Below are 26,413 nucleotides of genomic sequence, written 5' to 3'. Positions count from 1 at the left end.
ATTAAATATTATTCCAGCATATTTTTGGAATCAGAAGAGTTTAAACTCTCAAAAAAGTAAGGTTTTCTTTAGATTTGAGATAATTTTTAAATCACGTCGCTATTCCTTTAAGTTCAAATAACCAAATCGACACCATCATGAAAGAGTGTCGTTTTGCATTTCTCGGTTTTACTGTTCTTTTTTGGAACTGCTGTAACGGTACGTCGCGATTACGAGAACCACTGTAATAGGAACTGCAGTAACGGGTAAACTTCGTATTCGGGAAACCGTTATTTGTGAAAGAGGGGTTATGAGGACCATTATTATGGGATCCGCTCATACGGAAACTTCTTATATAAGGGCTTCCCAGGATACCTATGGTAAACAATTGCACATTTTAACGATTTCAAAATGGTTGTAAACGTTTTGAGAGTAAACTAGGCTACACTTCTGCGTGTTGGTTCTATGTACTCTGTATTTTAAGTTTCGAAAACAGTAGTCATTGTATTTTAAAGTTCAATGACCAGAATATAATGGGTTATTTTAAAATATATATTTTAATGAGATAATAATGCTAGTCTTTTTTGATTAGAAAATAAATATTTTTGAGGGTCAATTCGGTATATTTCCAGAATATTTTTAGCCACATCGTAGTATACGATGAGGCTCTTAGTTTGACCCGAGCAGTCGTAGTAGTAGTAGTAGTAGTAGTGGCCGGGGTTGTCGCTTCGTTATCGTTATTTTTTAGCTTAAAAGGAACTTTATATTCCCCCAACCCACCCATAGGGGTAACTGTACTCGGTTAGAGATTTAATATTAATTAAAATTTTTTCTGATCGCAGCCGTGAATCGAACCCGCGTCGCTCACGCAGTAGAAAGACATTCTACCATTGAGCCATAGAGACTTGATAGAATACTCGAGTTTTTATTATTTAGCTCTATCTCTAAAATGTCGGGGTGATGTGGGGTGGTGTCCATCTTAATCTGTGGGATCGGATACTTATGAATTTGTATGTTTGGGGTTTTTATATTTATTTTCTTTTTATTTATGTGCTAATAAAATAGATAACGATTTTCCCCGTTTCCTACCGCGCTCCTCGAGTGTTTCGTTCTCGTTTGGTAGCTATCGCCATCTATGACATGTTTGACTGGAAAGTTTGGCGGTTAATTCAAATGTGGGTTTAGATAGAGCTTACATAGAGTTAAATGAGCGTTATGCGTTTACTAAAGGTAATTCGAGGGGATAATCACTAAAATGGGTAATCACTATAATTAAACTTTCTCTTTCATAAGTATCTGGGCATAAGTCCTTATTAGAAATTTATAAGAAGCGATAAGTGTGCATCGGCATAAGTCTATCGAGGGGATTATCACTAAAACTATCTGTTCTTCGATTCGCCGGAATATTAGAATTACAGCATAAGTAAATTTATACGGTTATAATTTTTTCACTGTTTAGAGTAGGGCATCGAGGGGCTATTAACTCTGATTCTATGCTCGGTAAATCATTTAAGAATTGTAAAAGATAGCGCTATTCACTCATTAGGGTAAGGTATAGAGGGGTTATCCACTCATTAGGGTAAGGTATAGAGGGGTTCTCCACTCATTAGGGTAGGGTATAGAGGGGCTATTCACTCGTACGATGTGGCTACTATTACGAGCCCTTGGTCCGTCTTGTTTTATTTATTTCGAGAGCCGTTTTTAGCGATAAAACGGTATTACGCTTCTGATTTCTTGAAGAAGCCAGATTTTAGACGTTTGGCTGTGATTAGCTTTTCATCATTCAAGAGTGCCCTTATCTTATCGAACTGAAAAACAACTGTTATTTAAGAATATGTGAGACATGGATCGCGGGTCAATCACTTTTAGTAAAGTCTACTATTAGGAACTTAGCCTAATTGATAAATTGTTTTCGCCTTGTTTACGATCTTGCAGTTTCGTTTTGTGATATCTAGAAATAACGGTATATCGCAAAAGAAAAATTCCATGGAAATATACCAAAGAATTTTGTTACTATGTAAGGCTCTAAACAGACGTATATATGTCTTTAAATATGTAACTTTGACCATATGTGTACCATAAAGAACATTGAAACAATAAGTATTACACTTTCCATTTACGTACTGTTTATTTTTTTAAGGATAATTAGTTTCCGCGTTTTTACAGGTGTTTCAAAGGAAAAGTTCAGATAACATAACATTATACCTTAAAAGAACGGCCTTTCTCTAAATATAAAGGGAAAAGTATTTTAAAAAAGTAATCTCTTATTGCGAAATAATTAGCATTTAATTAGTCTTAAAAACGAGGACTACTGCGCCGCCATTTCTTTAGTGGCGTCTACTAAATCAAACCTCTTACCCAAGTTCTCAGCCTGTGAGAATTCAACCAATCCCGTAGGTATAAGTGGTTCAATTTAGCAGACGCCACAAAACAAATTGGAGGCGCATCAGTCCTCGTTTTCAAGACTTATTAAATGATAATTATTTTGTAATAAGCGATTATTTTTTATTTTAACATTTTTCCCTTCATATTTATAAAAAGGTCCCCTTTTGTGAACGGAATGGGCAAGTTATTGGAAAGTCTAAAATAATAATTCCTTTAACATTACGGGTTGTCGGATAATTACTACTTTTTGTATCTACTTGAGTAGGGCTTACAAAATTACTTTCCTTTTCTCGAAGCAACAGGAAAGGTAAGCCGCTAACTACGGCACACGTCGTTCACAGATAATTAAGGCATATGGCCCAAAGAAATGTCTCAAAAAACTGATATTGGCCCTTAAAGGACGAAAGTATGTTTCTAGAGTAGCCAACACTTTCCCCAAGCATAAACGTAAAATAGGTAACACCTGCTTATAGAAACATTAACTTCTACTAACACGAGTTTTTGCTTCTACAATATTTCTGCCGTTGAAGATGCCCAAACATGGAAAATATGCTAGGTTTTTAAACAGCACCAACTCAGCCACTAAAGAGACATACTTTCCTCGTCCAAGATTGACCCTGCCTCACAAGGAATCGCTTCTAGGAATGTTAAGGTAATAACAAGCTGGCCAGCTGATATAATATCTCCGATTATGAGAATATTTCATGTTATTATTGAACTTACGTATATACTAACAAAGGTCTTAGTTTAATAGATCTTGAGCTATGTATAAGGTTTCATAATTTCATAAGTAAGGTTCCATAAGTTTGCCATTGAATACTGAGATATTGTCATGAAGTGACGTAGGTGAAACGTCATAAATTCTCGTAAAGCGACCACTGGTGAGACGCTGACAAAGGCTTAGTTCAAAACCAAGTGTAGTCAATTCTTGCGTCGATCTCGAACTAGCTTTCAGTAAGTTTCGAGGATTACGAAGTATAGGTAATGTCATACTTATGAAAGGTCTAATAGATTGACACAATACTTTTCTCCTGCCGCCTATGAGGGCTGAAAGATGATTCTATTAAATATGTTGCAACACTATCAATCCGCACAACCTAATTAGTTTCTGGCTCGTTTACTCTTCTTTCCTAAAGGATAAAAGAATCTAAGAGCTAATAATGATACTTAATTAAATTTTCTAAATTTTTGAAATTCAGTTTTTGGGTGTATTAAAATGGCAAAAAAACCCAAAGAATTAACGCTTGTCAATGAAAAAGCAAACAGAAAGGATTCCTTGATCGGTTGTTATTAAAATATTAAATCAACGAATTATTTGATTTTAATATCAAGAACTCTGTTAAAAGAAAGAATTGAAAAAGTAAAAGATCCGTGAACAAAATGAAATGGATCAGAAAAATGATATACAAATGTTTTAATTTGAAGAATTTAGGATTACGTTATTGGCTGCCAGCAAATCATTCTGCAATGTTTATTCTTTCATGTATGATTATTAATAGTCAAAACTTTCTTTCTTTTTATAAAAAATATACATTGAATGATCGTTCCTTATTAAGGTATTGGCCTTAAATAGCTAAGCCACGCTGAAAATTCGAGAGACATAATTTTATGAACTAATATTATCTTAATAAATAATATTATTTTGCACGATTTATCTATGAAAACGTAAATAGAATTTCATAAAGTAATTCAATACAAGTAAATTTAAATATTAAGTTTATTTTTACAGTTTCGAAATCCCTTTGGTAAGTGGCGTGATTGATGCGTTGATAATGTAGGACTTTTTTTAAAAAATCATTTATTTTTCTTCTAACCTATTCAATGGGTCAAGTGAGATTAAGTGAGACATATAAAGTTTCTTATCTATTCAAAAAGTCATATGCTCATAACGATTATAAGTTTTTTCGTGGAACGAAAGCCCAAGCCGAGGCCGTATCTTTAAGAGTGCTTTTAATCGCAGACAGCGATAGCTAGCTCCTCAAGACCTCTAGTCTTGAAAATTTGCTGATCTTGCGAGGGTTTATTGACTTTTGTCATTGATGAAGGTCGGAAATTCCATCCCCAATTTTTCTTTGTAAAATTTAAGGAATGAATTTATTTATTTCACGTATGTCGCAGAGGATCCAACAGAAAGGGTTAGAAAAGGAGAAAACTACACGCTTTTTATAGACTCATGTCCCTTGAGTCATGAGAGAAAGGGAAAACTTGGGTATCGCTTTCCGTCAGCTCCTCATTTGTCCAAATCGGAGGTGTATGTAAAGAATAGTTTTCGTACTACAGCCAAGAAGTGATATCTAGTTTACTAGGGAGAAGGTATAAATTCTTCACATTTCCATATTTATTTCCAGTCCGAACGTATTTCTGAAGTTAATCCCCGCCTCTAAATTACAACCAGCATCTCATTGGTTCTTGAAAGCTCACGTCAGCGCCACACGAATGACGAAAACTCCGTATTTTCCGGCTGAGGAGAGGCGAAATGGCCTGGCCTCCTTTTACGTCCCTCCTTGTATTTTGAAAGGGGGACTGGGACTATGGCGCGCGAATACTTAGACATCTTGTACCTTCTCCCTAATAAACTAGATATCACTTCTTGCTACAGCTCAAGCAATGTAAATATTTTTTGATAGAAGTAAACAATTTTACAAATAAATGTAAAATTCTAGGAGAGGATGAATGATATTTTAGGAAGCATAACTCAACTATTAATTACAGATCTTACTAAATATTCATAGTTATATAACGTATGTTCAGCACTAATTTATATTTCCAAAAATAAAATAGCATTGAATGATGCTTTTTTGTCACAACACAATTAACCGATCGTAAAATTTCCTTTTTCTTACAGGAACCTTAAAAATTGAAAGTCAAAATAAAGCTTTTAAAACCAAACTTAAAGCAAAGTCACTGCCATAGTTTCATAAAAGTATTTTCAAATAAATATAATAAATATTTTCGATAAGGCCCAGATATCCAAACTCCAACAAAACGATTATCGTCTTTGATTCTGTGCTTTAGTATTGCTGTCCTTGACCTTCGATCTTCCAACTTACTTAGAGCGCTCGTTCTGTTACGCTTAGCACAAGTCACGTAAGCTCAAATGGATAATGATGTTTTTAATAGAAATCTCTTCTCAACAGTTGCCTAAAGAATAACTGAACCCTGCAATCTGAATGGTTAATATCAGCAACTTTAGGGGAAGGTTTCAAATGTGGCTTGTTTTTCTAAGTACCTAAAGGTTTTGTCCACGATCCCCTATTCATTAAGCCTATTGAAACTTGCTATTCTATACCTATAACATTTAACCTTGATGAATAACCCTTAACTAAGTTACATTTTATAGGATTTGAAAGCTATAAAGATATTATTCTAAAAATTGCGTTAGTATTTATTGTCTACATAGACGGAAAATTCTCTCCAGATACCAGTCCTTCGACACCCAGTCATATCGACGGGTACATTAGGTGTCTAAGTGGGATAGACAAAAAGAAAATGAAGGCTACTATCAAGTTATTGTATTATACATATATATATACCATAAAACTATAATATACTACAATAGTCGAGGGGTCGGTCATTCAAGAAATCCCGTACGCTACCGGCGAAATCCAATTTAAGAAATCTGAAATCAATGCTGATTTCAAAATCCCATAAAAATTCCGAAATCAGTAAGGAAATCACAAAATCAGTAGAGATGGGCCGATACCAATGCCATATCGGTATCGGTACCGATATTTGGCTTTAACCGATATATCGGTATCGGTTATAAATGAACCGATATTTCTACCCGATATTTTTTAAAGAAAATAAATACTTATGTTAAGAGTAGATGGTCTAAACTCTGAGACAGCACAGTTTTTCATCTAATTTTGGATAACGTTACTATAATGTCCAAAATGGGTTTGTCGTATGATAAGCCAGTTTTATAGTTTCAAGTACCGAAATTGGATCGAGAATCATCTATAGAGATGGGCCGATACCGATACCATATCGGTATCGGTTTGATATCGGTTTAATCGAAGGATTGGGTAAAATATCGGTATCGGTACGTATCGGTTTCCGAAGTATCGGATCATATCGGTATCGGTTTAAACTGGTATCGGCCCATCTCTAAAAATCAGTAAATAATTCACAAAATCAATAAATAAATCGCAAAATCACTAAAGAAAACACAAAATCAATAAAGGAATCACAAAATCAGTAAAGAAATCACAAAATCAGTAAAGATATCAAAAATCAAAATCAGTAAAGATATCAAAAATCAAAATCAGTAAAGAAATCACAAAATCAGTAAAGATATCAAAAAATCAAAATCAGTAAAGAAATCACAAAATCAGTAAAGATATCAAAAAATCAATAAAGAAATCACAAAATCAGAAAAGAAATCACAAAATCAATAAAGGAATCACAAAATCAATAAAGGAATCACAAAATCAGTAAAGAAATCACAAAATCAACAAAGAAATAACAAAATCAACAAAGAAATCACAGCACCAGAAAAGAAATCGCGAAATCCATTACAAAATTCACGTAATCCAAAATCAAAAGAAATCACAAAAACCGACGAAATCATGGGAAAAATCTCAAAATTCGAGGAAATCATGGGAAGAACCTCAAAATCTAACGAAAACCAAGGGAAATATCACAAAATCCGTCGAAATCACGGGAGAAATCTCAAAATTCGACGAAATCCGGTGGATTTTACCTTTTGAAATCAAAAATCATCCCAAGTAATCAAATGAAATCAAGCGAAATCCGACGAAATCAAATGAAATTGGATTTCGAAGTCTCGTACCCTCTTTCAAAAACGTCCGACCCCTCGAGAATAGTACTGTATATATTATCATATTAATATACTATACTATATTATGCTATAAATTGTATATTATACTTTAAATACTTTGAAATGCTATAAATAGTACAATAGTTAGTGCAAATAAAAACATATGAAAAATCTATAAGTTTCCTTATAATATTTCGATTTAAGTTCTAATTATACGGAAATGAAGTTGTGGGTAAGGGTAGACCTACCAGCAAATAGATGATGTAGCAAAAATTGCGTAAGCTTTTGAACGCTATAAAAATTAAGTACTTAACGAATATTTAAATTATGAATTATGTCCTTGACTCCTCGTAGGAATTAAAAAATGTCAAAAATTAGTTGTATATTTACCACAAATTCATTTTACGAGGTTGTTATCAAAAAAGGATAGTGTTACACTGGATATAATTATTAATCTGATAATAAATTTTCACTTGCGTCATTATATTCAATATGCATACATGAATACTTGTGAGTCCATAGCTACTTTGATATTATCATAACCCTATAATGCATAAGTATGGGTCTGCTACTGTAATTTACAGTCCTTATGACCATAGGAGACAAAACTGAAGAAATTGTATCTCCATCTTGATTTAAAGGTTTTCGGCCGTCAAACAAAAATAGAATAGAACCATGGTAATTGACTGAGATTGCAGTTCAATTAGAGGTATTTCTGACGATTACAAACGCATTTAAACCTCTTCCACATTTTCCCTGCATATCACAAAAGGAGTTTTGTGAAGTATCAAGGCTCTTCGCCTGCGAATGTTGTACAGTTTGAGTCAAAAAATATATGTGGTTATGACAGAAAATTCAAACCCAATAGTATTAGGTCTGGTAAGGTTAGATTGGGCTCTTTGAATTCAAATAATATTAGATTAAGTATGGTTAGGTTGGGTTATTTGAACCTCAATTAGGTTAGCTAAGGTTTGGTTGGGTAATTTGAACCTCAATTAGGTTAGCTAAGGTTTGGTTGGGTAATTTGAACCTCAATTAGGTTAGCTAAGGTTTGGTTGGGTAATTTGAAACCCAATAAGGTTAGCTAAGGTTAGGTTGGGTTATTTGAACGCGAACTGGGCTAGGTTGCGTTATTTGAACCCCAACTAGGTTAGGTAAGGTTAGGTTGGGTTATTTGAACCGCAATTAGGTTAGGTAAGATTCGGTTGGGTTATTTCAACCCAAATTAGGTTAGGTAAGGTTAGGTTGGGCTATTTGAACTCCAACTAGGTTAGGTTGGGCTATTTGAACTCCAACTAGGTCAGGTAAGGTTAGGTTGCGTTATTTGAACACCAACTAGGTTAGGTAAGTTTAGGTTGCGTTATTTCAACCCCAATTAGGTTATTTTTGGTTATTTCAACCCCAATTAGGTTAGGTTGGGTTAGTTGAACTCCAACTAGGTTAGGTAAGTTTAGGTTGCGTTATTTCAACCCCAATTAGGTTATTTTTGGTTATTTGAACCCCAATTAGGTTAGGGTTGGGTTATTTGAACCCCAATTAGGTAAGGTAAGGTTAGGTTGGGTTATTTGAACTCCAACTTGGTTAGTTAAGGTTAGGTGGGGTTATTTGCACCCCAATTAGGTTAGGTAAGGTTATTCGAAACCAAAATAAGTTAGGTAAGGGTAGATTGCGTTATTTGAGCCCCAACTACGTTACGTAAGGTTAGGTTGGGTTATTTGAGCCCCAACTACGTTAGGTTGGATTATTTCAACTCAAATAGAGTAGTTCTTCAAAAATTTAAACAATCAAGATCGATGAATATTTTACATAATTGATAAAACAAGCACTCAAAAGACAGTATCTAAGACGAACTCATAGGACAATTGCGTTAATTGTGGTTCAAAACTCTTTTCAAAAAGAGCTATTTCTAATACTGCAGTTTTGAATTGACCTGGAGGTTTTTTCTTTCTTTTCTTTTTCTTTTAACCACTGTTGCTATTTCGGAAACTGCCATTACATGACGTACCCGGTGGAAAAGAAGGAAATGTGTACGTATTAGTGTCTGTGTTCAAATAGTTAGACCAGTAGCTAGTAGAATAACTAATATATAGAGCTGAGGGTGGCACATGGAAAACACATTTTCAACCTAGGTTTTTTTGGGCAAAAAAAATAACCGATATTATTTATGAGTAAATTGAAAGCTACCTAAATATTAACCTTTAACAACTAACTTAATAAGACTTAACTATCAAAAACGAACTTAAAATTCCTTGCAAAAAGTTCAAAAAATATTGTCCATAATCAAATTGGACCAGTTTCGATTTAACTTTTGAAGGAAAATGAAAGAAACTTTGGGTGGGTATAGAACACAACCGTAAAATCATGGAAATTCTCTCCAAAGTTGATATAGGACGAGTAATGATATCGTAATGAAGCTTCTTGTGTGACTCTCGCAATTAGGGTAGAGACGGTTTGTTTTTCATATAGGAAATCGAAAAAGAAACATATAATGCGACACACTTAGAACAACAGTTTAGATGCAAGAAATATGCGATAACATTTCACAGTTTCTAGTAAGACTACAGTTTCTACTCCCATGCTCATACTCCCTGCTGCTTTTTAACCGAGTTTTTACCTCGTGCTTGTAGACGGTTCCTGCTTGTAACTTAAGAAATCCTATACCAACCTTAATATTGTTTTTCTTTTCGCAAAATAATATTAAACTATGAGAAATATCTTGCGACATTTCGATGACTTTAGATGTTGTGTAGCAAAAATAAATAGGGGAAAGTGTCGGACTCTCTCCTTCGTCTGTGACATGCATTTGGAGGGGTGAATGCATACTTGCGAAATCTGTTTCATCCCCCTCGCCTATTCACCACGTACCTAAGATAATTTGTGATATTGCGCGTGAAGAAATAGCGCGGTTTTATATTACATTAGCCGCTTTTGACTGAGGCTAACCGTGGCCACTGCGGTTTATCGCCACAATTTAATTTGATGATGTACATGATTGTATTAATTTAGTTTGCTAATATTGATGTTATTTACTAATATTAAAACGTTTTAGCTTATAATGACAACCCAGGGCCTAAGTTTAAACGAAATTCTAAAGGATTTTAACGATGTGTTTTTTATAATTAAATGATGATTTCAAGAACATCCGCGGCAATTTTAATTTAATTTCGGCGTGCTAACGTTTTAAACAAACTTTAACCTCGTTCAAACGCGAAAATAACACTAAACAACAAAATAGAACGGAGCGCGGAGGTCTCTTCCTTGAGATACGCCTATGCCAAATTCTCCCGTTTGGTGGCGAACGAGCGTTATTCTCGGGAAGAATGACATCATCAACTACAAATCTGATTGGCTGATACCATTTTAAAAACCTCTCGCGCGCTTGAGCGTCTCGAAATGCATGTCAAGCTAAGGCAAAGGCAGGAAAATATGGCAGTCCGACACTTTCCCCTATTTATTTTTGGTAGCTATAAACTTCTGCTTAATTTCGATTTTCAAGAATAGCTTTTGAGAGTTATGCCAAATTTTATTCCTTCCATTGATATCTTATAGGTTCGGATTGGGCCAGAAAGTTGAGCCACCGTATGCCTGAGACAAAAACAATAGGATTAAAATTGTGGTTGTGTCTTCTACGAACCTCTCTGGAAGGGTCTGATCGATTCAGAGTGAGACGAGAATTAAATTCACAATTAAATAAAAAGTTTTAGGTCCTTTAATAGAAAAAATAAGAGACATGACCCCAGCCGTAAATGCACGACTGATCGCACAATAACATCCATAATTATGGACAAAAGTTAGCATTTATTAAAGCTATTGTTGAGGTAAAACGAGAGGATAGTGTTTACATGCCTACCGAGTTGGGAAAAAAAATTTCAAAAACTCTTGAATTGAGGGGTCGGACGTTTTTGAAAAAGTGTACGGGATTTCGAATCCCATTTGACTTCTTCAGATTTCGTTGGATTTCATTTGATTTCGTCGGATTTTGTTTGATTTCAAAATTCTATTATATCCAACGGATTTCGTCGGATTTTGCAATTTTTTCCGTGATTTTGGGATATTTCCCTTGATTTCTTTGGATTTTGAGGTTTTTTCCCATGATTTCCCCGGATTTTGATATTTTTCCCGTTATTTCGTCGGATTTTGTGATTTCTTTTGTTTTTGGATTTCGTGATTTCTTTACGGATCTTGTGATTTCTTTGTTGATTTTTTGATTTCTTTACTGATTTCGGATTTTTTATTGGATTTCAAAATCAGCATTGATTTCGGATTTCTTAAGTTGGATTTTGCGGGTAGCGTACGGGATTTGATGAATGACCGACCCCTCGGCTTGAATAGATTATTTTAGTTTCATTGCCCGCAGTTGCTTATCAATAATGAGCAACAGTTACACTTTAAGTCAGGTAAATAAGTTGTTAAATAGTTCTCCTTTGGACAAAGAGAGGTAAAATTTTGTTTCCCAACTTGTATTTCATCTACTAGAAGATTTTAGGGAAACAAGGCAATTTTGTAATGTTTTGTTTTCCTCTACCAAGTATTGTTTTTTTTCCTCTGCTAAGTAATGTTTTGGAAATGCCTCGATCGTTACAAAGGATTAATTGCCTAGGAAGCAACATTATCCGGAAACGAGCTCAAATGTGTGTCTTTTGTTGAGTAGTGAATAAATTCATTTACATCAGGAATATTGACTATTCTAAGCATATAAATTAAGCTTCTTTACCATGATGGGGACTAAATGCAAAAAATTTTAAAAAAGTACGGATGCTTCACGATTTTATTTTTAACTTATCAAAAGAAAATTTCTGGTAACATAACATTATACCTTAAAATAACGGCCTTTTATTAAATATAAAAGGAAAAATAATAAAAATAATAAAAATAATAAATGATATCTTATTACAAAATAATTAGCATTTAATTAGTTTCATGAACTAGGACTACTGCGCCATCATTGGTTTTGTGGCGCCCGCTAAACCGAACCTACCTTACCCTCACCTCTCTCAGCCTGTGAGAACTCAACCAATCATATTGACGTCTGGGTAAGAGGTTAGGTTTAGCAGACGCCACAAGAGTCCTCGTTTTTAAGACTAATTAAATGCTAATTCTAATTAGCATAAATAAGAAATATTTTTTTTTACATTTCCTTTTATATTTAGAAAAGGCCGTTCTTTTAAGTAAAATCAAGAAGTGATATCTAGTTTATTAGGGAGAGGGTATAAATTCGCCACATTTACAGCTTTATCTCCAGTCCAAACGTAGGTCCGGAGTTAATCATCGCCTCTAAATTACATGCAGCATCTCATTGGTTCTTGAAAACTCACGTCAGCGCGATGTGAATGACGAAAATTACGTATTTTCCGACTGAGGAGAGGCGAAATAGCCCGGCCTCCTTTTACGTCCACCCCCCCCCCATTGTATTTGGAAAGGGGGACTGGGACTATGGCGCGCGAATACTTAGGCATCCTATACCTTCTCCCGAACAAACTAGATATCACTTTTTGGAATAATATTTTCTTAACATTTAATTTAATGAGCTTTAAAAGTTGCAAGCTTTCGGGTTCGAAACCCTTTGTCAACTAAAAAGGCTGAAAATATTCATGAGATGTGAGTATTTTAAAAAGGTGGCAATGTAAAATCGCGTGTTGTATGACATAGCACTTAAAACCTGATTGCCATATTTTCGAAGCTTTATATTCTAACACATACGTGTAACTACGCTATTCGAGTTTGTCTTGCTTAGGAAATTTTTACAGCCGAGTGTAACAGTAAAGAGCTTCAACCGAGGGGTTCGTCACTCGTTAAAAATTTGTACGAGATTTGAAATCTAAGCAAACTTCTTTGATTTGTGATTTGTTACGGATTGGAAGATTTGTTAAGGATTTAAAGATTTGATAGGGATTTAAAGATTAGTTAAGGATTTAAAGATTAGTTAAGGATTTAAAGATTAGTTAAGGATTTAAAGATTTGCTTAGAATTTGAAGATTTGTTAAGGATTCGAAGATTTGTTAAGGATTTGATGATTTATTAAGGATTTAAAGATTTATTATGGGTTTGAAGATTTATTAAGGGTTTGAAGATTTATTAAGGGTTTGAAGATTTATTAAGGATTTCAAAATTTCTTACGGATTTAAAGATTTATTAAGGACTAGCGTGTATTAAGAACTTCCATCAAAACGATATAAAGAATGGGTAGATTTTACTGATGACTAATATTTTTGTAGCACCCTAGGAGCGAAGGCACTCGGCGTTGCCCGTCAGCACGTCGGGACATTTTTTATTACTTTTCATGCGGACATTATTCCATAAAGAAAGGTTTTTAGGTTTTTGGCCGCCATTTAAAAAGATGGCAAAAAATTGCACCCGAAAGACCATTGAGCCCGTCTATAGGTTAAAGGAAACCAGTGTACTAAATATTTGTGAAATCGGTTGAAACGCGCGGACTCTGTTGCATAGAGAAGATTTTTTTACATTTCTAGGCGCCATTATTACGATGGCGGCAAATTGGAAAAATCTTTCTTAGTACGAGCCTACAACTTAAGAATAACATTCCTGCAAATTTTCAGCCTTCTAGGGCAAGCGGTTTGGGCTGAGCCTTGATTATCAGTCAGTCAGTCAGGACTTTGATTTATATAGATTTAGATTTAAAGAATTGTCTAGGGATTCGATAATTTGTTTAGATTTGAAGCTTTCTTAGAGGTTTGAAGATATTTTGCGGATTTGAAGATTTATTTGTAATAAGAATTTGAGAGCAATATGATAATATGAATTTTAAGACCTTTTTTCGGTAGTCTTAGTTATTTTAAACAACTCCTTTGGAAACATGCCATATATTATAACTTTTATTCGTGCGATACTAGCAGAAGTGAGATGAGACTAGAAGTGAAGGGCTCTAGCATTGGTAGTAGATCCTGGCACTAGTGAACAAATTTAAGGATTTTATGCCGCTTCCATCGCGCCTACACTAGAGAGAAAAAAATTGGTCGAGTTCCAAAAACATTTCCTACCCCCTTCCCCTCAACCTAAAGCCGCAGAACACGGACCCGGCTCCTTGAATCTAGTTCGGCCGTCTACCGCCACGAGCGTCTCACGTTTTGGAGGGAAATTCAGAAACCGCTACTAGAGGGCCAACCGTTGGTGTGTTATCAAGAATATTCACTTTCGCCGAGTGAAGAATTTGGTTAGCTCAGTACTTCTAGTCTCATCTCACTTCTGATACTAGTTATCACCCCTTTAAAAACAGTCAATTTAGTATCGTCCAAAATGGGGAATGGGAATGGAAGTTATGGAACGCTTGACTCAAGGCTAGTAAATGGAAGAGTCTATAAAGTCCATTCGCGGGAGGGAAGCACTTCCTTCATCACTGCTTCCTCCCCCGGGAACTTACGGACTTTATAAAACTGTTAGTCCCATGAATGCAATGAAGCTGAATTGATAGAAAATACTAAAATAGTGAGATAATGTATCCAACCGTTGAAACTCAAATTTCGATGTATAAACTGTGCGCAAATGGGCCGTCAAAAATTGTGCGGAATTGGGTTATGATTCTCAAAAATTGTGCGGAAATGGGAATCCTCGCTTTTATTAACGTAGCGAGTTAGAAAACATGGGTACTGTACAAAGTAACCACATAGGAGACTATCTTAAGCTACCCACATCTGAAAAACTTTATCCTTTTTTGAAAAATTACCAGAGGACGGTGTGGAAATGCCCGCCTAGTTTTAAAGAGACTTATACACAACGATTGAATAATTCATATAATTTTTTTCCAGAATATCTAAATTGATGGAAAATAGTTATAAGCGCGTTGTTATAAGAAGTAAATCTACCCAACCGTAGGGGCGGGGCCATCTCATATATTAACGTAGCAAGTTGGAAAACATGGGTATTGTATTAGGTTAGAACATAAAAAATAACACGCACTCATCACCCCCCAAAAATAAGGAATCATGCTGGAAAACTTGCAGCATTTGTTAAATATGGCAAGATAATGGTGTGTAAATTACCACCTAGTTCAAAAGAGACTTGTATATAACGGGTGCATAATAATAACCGCAGTTCCTTATTATTAAATAGCAAAAAGTGTTGCAAATTCAGGTAAAACTATTGAGAAGCTATAGTATTTGACTACGCTTGAAGAGGTTAAATTTTGGATTCAATACTTGTTGTCTCCCGTTTTGGTTTTTACCTCTCCGAGTGACGTATGTCACGGAGAGGTTCTAATTTCGCCGTGCCTGTCTGTCTGTTGTTACACCCCAGGGGACCGCGTTCGCAGTTTGCAAATCGCAGCAAATGTGTTCTCAATTTCCAAACCACATTTACAGTTCCCGGAAATCTGGAAAATTGTATTCCACTTACACTGGCTATTACTCCGTTGTCGGTCTAACACCATCATCATCTGGTCTTTTGTCCATCCCACATGGACAACAGTCTGTATGTACTGGCTTCTAAACACCACCATCTTCTGGTCTTCTGTCCATCCCTCATGGACACCAGTCTGTACATAATGGTTTCTATCTCCATCATCATCTTTAAGGTTAAGACATACGCTAGGGTTACGAGAAACTTCTAGCCTCCCAAATGCGGGGCTTCCACCAAAGGTTCACGCAGTTGCGCTGTTCTTACCTATAGCTCCGATTCGAAACCTTAATATACTACCTACTTGACTAAGGCGAAGCAACAGGCGTATGCTTCATTTCAAATGTCAATATTAGTCAAGTCTCTTAAGAATGATTAATTGTTCTTTTTTAGAACGATGTAACGCTCAAAAACGCGAATAACTAACGAAGAAAATGTTTAATATTAATTATATTATTTAGGATTATTAATACAAAAAGGGTCAAAAAGCAGTCTATGATATTGTCTGTGTGTGTCCGTCCGTTGTTACACTAGTGCGCCGCGTTAGCAGTTCGCCTTGTGTTGATGTGTATAGAAATCATACAGAACCTTAGTATTCCCTTTTTCCAAAATATAAAGTGAATATGTGGAAATATTTTTCGTAATTACGATGCCTTTAGTAGTTTAAAAGCTCTGTTTCATTTTGATATTCCAAGGATATTTTTTAATATTATTATTTGAAATGGCTGTTTATATATTACTTAAGCTCTACTACATCTGTGTATAGAATAATCCTTGCTATTGTGCTTGTAAGAAGAAAGCTAAGGCCTAGACTCTAGGCCTAGCCCTAGACTCTGTCGGGTAAATCTAGTATTTTCCGTAACCAAAGAATAAAAGGAAATAATTGAGACCCGAGATGAAGTAAACTATGGGGTTAGATTTTTTGATCTGTAATGAAAAGACATTAACGGTTCAAAGTGAGCCAAAATTTAAGTACACGTTTAAATAATAAGGTCTAGATTTTATAATAGAAGTAAGCACCGTGGTGGAAATTAGATCGGTGAAAGGGCTAATCGTTATCGTGTTGTAGCTTCGGAGTTTTCATTCTTGTTATGGTGCGCATTGACTTTCATTGCGTCTAACCACAAATCAGCTTTGGTGATATTTAACGTTAACACTCGTGTTGGGAAACTAAGAATATCGTTGAGGTGAAACGAGACCAGTTGTGAATGTAGATATGAGAATATAGGGTTAATAGTTGAGGCGTAGACAATTGGGCGTTTTCAAACACGTAAAGGTTATATCTCTCCTGAAGTTATACACTTCATTTCCTGTTTTTTCCCATTGACTGATTTCCATGTGTCCAAGACATATCTTTATTAGGTGTAAAATGTGTTCTGCTTTACTGTATATTCGCTATGCTCGGAATACTGCTTTAATAATTCGTAGATTTTTACTTCAAAAAAAGAGAATAATTCTATATCTAGGTTAATAAGCTTGTAGCTGTAGTCCTCCTCTTGACTCGGAGAGGTAATATTTTGGTTTTTCCAACTTGTTCTAGAATGACTTCAACTTTATTACGAAAACATTTGATTTCAGCGCATACCTACCAGGAGAGACCCTTTGCTATGAATTTCTTTTGTATCCGACAGGCCGGTAATTGTTTCCAGCCTTTCCCAAAGCAATGTAAACATAAGAGATAAACTATTATTTTTTTAGGGTTAACATAACGTACTCACCTGTCGTCAATGACATCGACTTGGCAAGTATTTTTTTCTACATGACACACGGAATATTATATTGGTTTTATGGTTTGTTTTGTTTAAGTACGGCGATTTAGACTCTACACCTCGAATGCATTCTACGTACTTTAATATCCCGATGCCCCCGAACTAGGGTTCGAAAATTACCGTAATTTTGGAAAATGGTAAATTACGCCGTAATTTACCGCGTAAATTACCGTTCATGGTAATTTACGAAAATTAAAAAATTAAATTATATTGATCGTTTTTAAGCTAAATAATGAAAATATCACTTGAACACAGCTATTCTTTTTATAGCATAGTGTTTTACAATATTTAAACACCGAGTTTTGATGTTTGCAGCTCAAAATACTTTTGAACAGCAACATCCACTTTCTTTTTTCTTACCAATTTTGCGAATTTTTGCTATTTCACGTTTTTAAAACAAAATTCTAGAGAAGGGCCGATAACAGTTTAGTCAAATTTCGGTGCCGATATATTGGTTTAGTCAAATTTCGGTGCCGATATTGGTATCGGTATGGGCCCATCTCTAGAAAATTCTAACAACTACAGCTTTCCAGCTAAAGCGAACGAACTCGACAACAAGAATAGACGAGAAAATCAAATTTCATTTCCTTAATCAAATTTTTCCCACGCTTGCCGTTCAACCTTTTATGACTTGTATGCACGGGTAGAGCAAAATATGGAGCTTTTAGACCATTTTCCAAGTGTTAGAAATGAAAATTCGGTGGTAAATTACCATCGTGGTAATTTACCAGCGTAAATTACCACGGTAATTACCAGGGTAATTACCGTTTTCGTAATTTACCCGAGAAAATCGTAAATTACAGTTACCCTGGTAAATTACCATGGTAATTTACCGATTTAGAACCCTACCCCGAACAAATCTTTCACTCACCCTTATGAGCTCTACGAACGCAACGTTCTGACAAATTATCGCGAAGCTGGATATCAAGTATCATTAACTGGACTAGTTGAAGTTTTCCATCCTCAGGTATATCTCTTCGCTATAATTTATTTGCCGATAAGCGGGTGGATGCGTATGCCTAAATCTCGATCTAGAGTTTCACCTAACAATGGGAAGAAGTAGGACTGAGAGAATATACTCGGCTTGAGTTAGGTATCGAGCCTTGAAAAAAGCTAAGCCTAGGCTGGAGAAAGCCAAAGTTCAAGGTGTTCGGAGGAGTCGTATATTTCTTTAAAGGAAATCCCTATAGCGCTGAGGGTTTAGCAAAAGCACATAGATATCCAGAAACTCAACGTAAAAAATGAGTTTCCCCATACTCGGTTCAAGATTTCCATCCCCAAAACAGGGCAAAGGAAAGAGTTCGGCTTTTGCCGCGGAGGAGAGTTACTTTTGCGTATATAGTTTTACACACGGTACATGCGTAAGTTGGCTAGAAAATATAGTTCAATTAATTTCTTTTTTTCATGTCGTCTGCTATTGTTTAATTCCAAAGCGAGTCTTGTGAGATATGTTTGTAGGAAATATTTTATATTGCTACGAAAATGATCACTTTTCCGTAATTGAATTATTGGGAAACTGGACATGATATCCGACGGAAGTATATAAAGCATGGGAATGGTTGCTCAAAGTATATGAAGTAAGAGCAAAGCATGGAATTCTCGACGACGTTTTTTCATGATATCAGCATCATGTTCATACTATTCGCTGTTTTGAACATGCTGTCCATTTTTATCCTTTTCGCCGAAATCTGGTATGTGCGGAAGAATTGAATTGTAGAGTAGGCTCTCAAAGATATGGAATTGGATATCTATTTCGGTTAAATCAATGTCTTTTATTTCCTTGCAACAGCGATATTACATATTTTTGATTCCGATACACTAACTTTAGAACATATCAAATAAAGTGGAATGTTGAAGGTTTATTCTCAAACTTTGCACTCCTCACCTACTAGAAACAAGAGAGAAGGAATAGTGTTTAATATTTCAAATATGATGGGTAGCTTTTGAAATAAATACCGATAACCATGTAATAAGTTAGCATTCTTTACTCTAATTTGGAAAGATTTATAATCGGTGCAATTACTGGGATTGTTTAATGTTTAACCAAAAATGTTTTGATACCAACAAGGTCAAAATCATAAGTTCATTTCTTGATATTTTAACTTAAATGTGATAATTTTCGCGAAATTCATCATACTAATCGCCCAAGATGGAAAAAATTTCGTTAGAAATTTGCCAGACATCTCTTAACCCTTACAAAAATCTTCTTAAGAGTTCTAAAGGAATTTCTTTGGAGCCCTTGGGATCATTTTCTAAAGAAACGATTTCCAAAGACTTCCTTGGAACCTCCTAAAGAATTCATGAGATAAATTTCTAAAGGTCTAGGGATTATTTTCTAAAGAAATTCTTTAGGAATTCTAGAGATAAATTTCCTAAGGTCTAGGGAATATTTTCTAAAGAAATTCTTTAGGAATTCTAGAGATAAATTTCCTAAGAAGGTCTAGGGAATATTTTCTAAAGAAATTCTTTAGGAATTCTAGAGATAAATTTGGGGTCGACTAATCTGCAGGTACTCTGAATGTCTGAAATGCAGTCCACAGTAGGAAACCTACTATTTGTAGTGTGCAGGTTCGGTTCACATTTACAAATCTTAGAAAGCAATTCTAAAATTCATTGCCAAATATGCAGTTCTACGAAATACAGTCCAACAATATTAGAGTTTCAACTCTGAAATCGATTGACTAAAATGCAGTACTCTGAAATGCAGTTCTCAAAAATTATAAATTCAACTCTGAAATCGATTGACTAAAATGCAGTACTCTGAAATGTAGTCCTAAAAAATTATAATTTCTACTCTGAAATATTTTGACTAAAATGCAGTTCTCTGAAAAGCAGTCCACGAAAATACTAAATTTCAACTCTGAAATCGGTTGACTAAAATGCAGTACTCTGAAATGCAGTGTTAAAAAATTATAATTTCTACTCTGAAATCTTTTGACTAAAATGCAGTTCTCTGAAAAGCAGTCCACGAAAATAATAAATTTCAACTCTGAAATCGGTTGACTAAAATGCAGTTCTCTGAAAAGCAGTCCACGAAAATAATAAATTTCAACTCTGAAATCGGTTGACTAAAATGCAGTACTCTGAAATGCAGTCCTAAAAAATTATAATTTCTACTCTGAAATCTTTTGACTAAAATGCAGTTCTCTGAAAAGCAGTCCACGAAAATAATAAATTTCAACTCTGAAATCGGTTGACTAAAGTGCAGTACTCTGAAATGCAGTCCTAAAAAATTATAATTTCTACTCTGAAATCTTTTGACTAAAATGCAGTTCTCTGAAAAGCAGTCCACGAAAATAATAAATTTCAACTCTGAAATCGGTTGACTAAAATGCAGTACTCTGAAATGCAGTCCTTTAAAATTATAATTTCTACTCTGAAATATTTTGACTAAAATGCAGCACTCTGAAAAGCAGTCCACGAAAATAATAAATTTCAACTCTGAAATCGGTTGACTAAAGTGCAGTACTCTGAAATGCAGTCCTAAAAAATTATAATTTCTACTCTGAAATCTTTTGACTAAAATGCAGTCCTCTGAAAAGCAGTCCACGAAAATAATAAATTTCGACTCTGAAATCGGTTGACTAAAATGCAGTACTCTGAAATGCAGTCCTAAAAAATTATAATTTCTACTCTGAAATTTTTTACTAAAATGTAGTTCTCTGAAAAGCAGTCCACGAAAATAATAAATTTCAACTCTGAAATCGGTTGACTAAAATGCAGTACTCTGAAATGCAGTCCTAAAATTTTAATTTCTACTCTGAAATCTTTTGACTAAAATGCTGTTCTCTGAAAAGCAGTCCACGAAAATAATAAATTTCAACTCTGAAATCGGTTGACTAAAATGCAGTACTCTGAAATGCAGACCTAAAAAATTATAATTTCTACTCTGAAATCTTTTGACTAAAATGCTGTTCTCTGAAAAGCAGTCCACGAAAATAATAAATTTCAACTCTGAAATCGGTTGACTAAAATGCAGTACTCTGAAATGCAGTCCTAAAAAAATATAATTTCTACTCTGAAATCTTTTGACTAAAATGCAGTTCTCTGAAAAGCAGTCCACGAAAATAATAAATTTCGAATCTGAAATCGGTTGACTAAAATGCAGTACTCTGAAATGCGGTCCTAAAAATTATAATTTCTACTCTGAAATCTTTTGACTAAAATGCAGTTCTCTGAAAAGCAGTAAACGAAAATAATAAATTTCAACTCTGAAATCGGTTGACTAAAATGCAGTACTCTGAAATGCAGTCCTAAAAAATTATAATTCTACTCTGAAATCTTTTGACTAAAATGCAGTTCTCTGAAAAGCAGTCCACGAAAATAATAAATTTCAACTCTGAAATCGGTTGACTAAAGTGCAGTACTCTGAAATGCAGTCCTAAAAAATTATAATTTCTACTCTGAAATCTTTTGACTAAAATGCAGTTCTCTGAAAAGCAGTCCACGAAAATAATAAATTTCGACTCTGAAATCGGTTGACTAAAATGCAGTACTCTGAAATGCGGTCCTAAAAAATTATAATTTCTACTCTGAAATCTTTTGACTAAAATGCAGTTCTCTGAAAAGCAGTAAACGAAAATAATAAATTTCAACTCTGAAATCGGTTGACTAAAGTGCAGTACTCTGAAATGCAGTCCTAAAAAATTATAATTTCTACTCTGAAATCTTTTGACTAAAATGCAGTTCTCTGAAAAGCAGTCCACGAAAATAATAATTTTAAGTCTGAATTCGGTTGACTAAAACCCAGTTCTCTGAATTGCAGTCCTAGAAAATTATAATTTTAACTATGAAATCTTTTGACTAAAATGCAGTACTCTGAAATGCAGTGTTCGAAAATAATAATTTCTAGTGTGAAATCAGTTGACTAAAATGCAGTACTCTATAATGCAGTCCTCCAAGATGTTAGAATGAGCTTTCCTTCCTCACACACATAGATACAGTACGTTTTGTTTAATCAGGGATAGATTTAATTTTAGAAGTAGTAATGGAGAACGGTTAATATTTACTTCAGTCCGACTCATAGCCCAGTATAGAGCCTCCTTCCTTCAACACGTGATGAAAAGTTTAAATTATCTTATTGGCTCACTTAAACTACGTTCTGATTACTTCAGTCCGACTCATAGCCCAGTATAGAGCCTCCTTCCTTCAACACGTAACGAAAAGTTTAAATTATCTTATTGGCTCACTTAAACTACGTTCTGATGACGTTGCTGACAGGGACGGTGAAAAATACCTAATTCCTTTTTACCTCTTTACCTAAACCCGCCTCTTCTTTCAGCTTTGGTCCCATTGAACCGCATTCCCATTCGACAGAAGGGGCTTTTTTTTGGGGTCCCATTCGACCGAACGTAGCCAAAGGTGCGATTTTATTATAGTCCCATTGGACCGAAATTCTATTGAACTGGAAGAAGACATACTGTGTGGTTTTGCATTAAATATATTTTTAATTTCACAACTTATTATTGTTAAAATAAATGTGAGTTGAAAATGTATTACTGCACTCATTTTAACTACGTTTTAATTACGGCGAACCTCACCTACCCTAGTCTAACCTAACCTAACCTAACCAAACGTAACCTAACCTAACCTAACCTAACCTCACCCAACCTTGTTTGGAGGTAAAAAGATTATTTTTATGAGTATTAAAAGCCCGCCTCTTACCACGAACAATTTATTAGCAATAATAGAAATATTTTGGAAAAGATGTCAGATAATTAATTGGAGAATATTTTGGAAAAGGTGGCAGCTAATTAATAGCAGAATATTTTGGAAAAGGTGGCAGCTAATTAATAGGAAAATCTTTTGGAAAAGGTGGCAGCTAATTAATAGGAGAATATTTTAGAAAAGGTGGTAGCTAATTAAAAGGAGAATATTTTGGAAAAGGTTGCAGCTAATTAATAGGAGAATGTTTTGGAAAAGGTTGCAGCTAATTAATAGGAGAAGGTTTTGGAAAAGGTGGCAGCTAATTAATAGGAGAATATTTTGGAAAAGGTGGTAGCTAATTAAAAGGAGCATATTTTGGAAAAGGTGTCAACGAATTATTGGAACCAAATCAAACCAAACCTAAACTAACCTAAGCTAACCTAACCTAACCTAACCTAACCTAACCTGACCTAACCTAACCCACCCGAAACCAAAATATTAAAATTTTAATTTAAAATTTAAAGACATTGATGGAACTACCATTGAGACTGTACATCATTTAAGCACAATTTGTTTATTAATTCTATATATCTCTTGCCTTGAAAGGAATGAAAGTGAGCGTTTTAATTAGTATCACGAAACATTTAGTTTTAATATTGTTAACATACCTTTCGGAGATTCAAACCAACAACCTATCGCTTCGCAGTCCAACATCGTATCCACTACACCACCGAATCGCTGACGGCTACAGTGTTTCAAGTTATATTCATGTATTTTTTAGGGGCATATTCGGACGATTGGGATTTCGGTCCATCGGGAATATAGCCATTGGGCTGGAAATCTAAAATCATTGCGGGATATTCGGTCGAATGGGTTTTCGGTCCATTGGGAATTCGGTTGAAAGGAACGATACCTTCTTGCTTACCCCTCCGTCCCGTGGAAGGGGGTCCGGAACTTTGACGCGCGCCCACATTTCTCAGTTCACCATTCCTACTTCTAAAATTTTATCTATCCCTGGTTAAATTAAACTCTGTGAGTGATAGAATGAATAAAATTTAAAAGAAATAGCTTACTACTCCTATAGATCACTCGTTATATAAAATGGATTATTTATAGGCCTGATTAAAAAGTAGAGTAAGTTCAGCTAGCTAATTGGACCGAGTCATCTTGCGACTTATTGCCACTTCTGTAACGCCTTTACAATGCATAGAGGGGTGGTGGCTAGCCCCTATGCCACAGCTAACCGACAGCGCCCTATACTAACTATTACCGTTAACCTCTGCATGTTTTGATGGAAAGGAGAAACCGGGTTAGACCGCGGAGGAAAACTCCTTTAACAAGCGGGGAGAGAACTTGTAAACTCTACGCAGAAGGATTTCTTCCCAGATTTTTCACCCGAATTTAATGATATGTTTTTAGTTTTCGAAACATTTGTGAAAAAGGTTTACAATATGAACTCCTATACAGAGTAACCAAGAACATATAGCCATTTTAAATGACTCATTTGTAAAAGAAGTTTCAGTTATAAAATTGTACAAGAATATTTTTTAACTTATTTTAACCTTTTTAGTTCTTTAATTTTTTATTTTTCAAATTTTTTTCTTAACATTATTTTTAAACATTGTTTTCAATTTTCTTTTTAACAACATATTTTTCGCACACTTCTGTACAGCTTTTTTAGGTTTTTAGTATTTATATTTTAAGCGTTGTAATAACTGCCAAAAATGTCGGTATTGTTGAAAATGATGATAATAATTATTAAGGCCATTTAAGATAGATGAACCAACTACCGCATTTGCATGAAGAAAAATGATGCAGAAGGTCAAGTGCAACTTCAAGTTGAGAACGGTTATCCATCCGTCTGTTGAGGACGGGATAACAGATTTAACTTTCTGCATCATTTTTTCGTCGTACATATTTAAAAAAATGTTCCTTTTGGATAAAGGATTGGAACTATTATATTAAATATGCTTCGCTAATAAACTTTAATAATGATTATTGTTATATTCAAAAAATGACGTCTTGAAAAAAAGACTAATAAAAATATAATAAAATTAAAAAAGCCCCGCAGAAGTGTTCGAAAGGTATTCTGTTATAAACATTTTAAAAATAAATAATAATAATCTGAAAAATTTTGAAATAGTTAAATAAAAGTAAAAAGTATAAAAAAATGGTACAAAAATAATTTTGTAAATAATTTTCAAAAATGTTTCGAAGACTAAAAAAAGATTTCAGAGTTGAAATTAGTAATTTTCGAGGACTGCATTTCAGAGTACTGCGTTTTAGTCAATCGATTTCAGAGTTGAAATTATAATTTTTGTTGGACTGCATTTCAGAGTACTGCATTTTAGTCAATCGATTTCAGAGTTGAAATTAATAATTTTCGAGGACTGCGTTTCAGAGTACTGCGTTTTAGTCAACCGATTTCAGAGTTGAAATTATAATTTTTGTTGGACTGCATTTCAGAGTACTGCATTTTAGTCAATCGATTTCAGAGTTGAAATTATAATTTTTGAGGACTGCATTTCAGAGTACTGCGTTTTAGTCAATCGATTTCAGAGTTGAAATTATAATTTTTGTTGGACTGCATTTCAGTGTACTGCGTTTTAGTCAAACGATTTCAGAGTTGAAATTATAATTTTTGAGGACTGCATTTCAGAGTACTGCGTTTTAGTCAATCGATTTCAGAGTTGAAATTATAATTTTTGTTGGACTGCATTTCAGACCACTGCATTTTAGTCAATCGATTTCAGAGTTGAAATTATAATTTTTGAGGACTGCATTTCAGAGTACTGCGTTTTAGTCAATCGATTTCAGAGTTGAAATTATAATTTTTGTTGGACTGCTTTTCAGAATACTGCATTTTAGTCAATCGATTTCAGAGTTGAAATTAATAGTTTTCGTGGACTGCATTTCAGAGTACTGCGTTTTAATCAGAAGATTTCAGAGTTGAAATTAATAATTTTCGAGGACTGCGTTTCAGAGTACTGCGTTTTAGTCAACCGATTTCAGAGTTGAAATTATAATTTTTGTTGGACTGCATTTCAGAGTACTGCATTTTAGTCAATCGATTTCAGAGTTGAAATTATAATTTTTGAGGACTGCATTTCAGAGTACTGCGTTTTAGTCAATCGATTTCAGAGTTGAAATTATAATTTTTGTTGGACTGCATTTCAGTGTACTGCGTTTTAGTCAAACGATTTCAGAGTTGAAATTATAATTTTTGAGGACTGCATTTCAGAGTACTGCGTTTTAGTCAATCGATTTCAGAGTTGAAATTATAATTTTTGTTGGACTGCATTTCAGAGTACTGCATTTTAGTCAATCGATTTCAGAGTTGAAATTATAATTTTTGAGGACTGCATTTCAGAGTACTGCGTTTTAGTCAATCGATTTCAGAGTTGAAATTATAATTTTTGTTGGACTGCATTTCAGTGTACTGCGTTTTAGTCAAACGATTTCAGAGTTGAAATTATAATTTTTGAGGACTGCATTTCAGAGTACT

At 34.5% G+C, this 26,413-nt stretch overlaps 2 long non-coding RNA genes across 2 annotated transcripts; both read left to right on the top strand.

Annotated features, from left to right (window-relative positions):
* Nucleotides 1-1,929: 1,929 nt before the first annotated feature.
* On the top strand, nucleotides 1,930-2,957 carry LOC149682593 (uncharacterized). Its single transcript, XR_016365500.1, has 3 exons — nucleotides 1,930-2,079; nucleotides 2,146-2,820; nucleotides 2,895-2,957. It is a non-coding gene; the product is annotated as an uncharacterized LOC149682593 (long non-coding RNA).
* Nucleotides 2,958-4,466: 1,509 nt separating this feature from the next.
* LOC149682592 (uncharacterized) lies at nucleotides 4,467-6,571 on the top strand. Its single transcript, XR_016365499.1, has 3 exons — nucleotides 4,467-4,615; nucleotides 5,028-5,105; nucleotides 5,210-6,571. It is a non-coding gene; the product is annotated as an uncharacterized LOC149682592 (long non-coding RNA).
* Nucleotides 6,572-26,413: the final 19,842 nt, after the last annotated feature.

Source organism: Phalangium opilio, unplaced genomic scaffold, assembly GCF_054372755.1.
Source record: "Phalangium opilio isolate 3A_F unplaced genomic scaffold, DU_Popi_V2 ptg000038l_1, whole genome shotgun sequence".
NCBI lineage: Eukaryota > Metazoa > Arthropoda > Arachnida > Opiliones > Phalangiidae > Phalangium > Phalangium opilio.
This window is presented reverse-complemented; position numbering and strand designations above follow the sequence as displayed.